Source organism: Penaeus monodon, chromosome 21 (genome assembly GCF_015228065.2).
Source record: "Penaeus monodon isolate SGIC_2016 chromosome 21, NSTDA_Pmon_1, whole genome shotgun sequence".
Taxonomy (NCBI): Eukaryota; Metazoa; Arthropoda; class Malacostraca; order Decapoda; family Penaeidae; genus Penaeus; species Penaeus monodon.
The window spans coordinates 27,615,545-27,615,846 of NC_051406.1; the positions used below are offsets into that span (position 1 = coordinate 27,615,545).

General features: G+C 25.8%; 1 protein-coding gene across 2 annotated transcripts in view; it reads right to left on the minus strand.

Annotated features, from left to right (window-relative positions):
• LOC119586400 overlaps positions 1-302 on the minus strand; it is a gene marked incomplete in the record, with an annotated part of 6,096 nt that overhangs the window by 1,101 nt on the left and 4,693 nt on the right.

Sequence of the window (302 nt, forward strand, 5' to 3'; positions counted from 1 at the left end):
TATATAGAGCCCTTAAATCCACTTATATTTTTTTCATTTTTATGATTATGCATTGGGAATTGTTGTGTTTGTAAAATTTGTAGGTAGAGATAATTGTGCATATTTTTCTATTATGTTATTCATTTCTAATGTTATTGCTCTTGAAAATTGATGCTTTATTTTGAAGTGAAAGCGTTTTATACAAACCTATGGCTGAATGCTTAAGAAAAAATTGTGCATCTAATTTTTTACTGATTTCTCCAAAAAGCTAAATTGTGAAGGAATAAATGACGTAAACATATTTTTGTTATTTATTTTCAAGC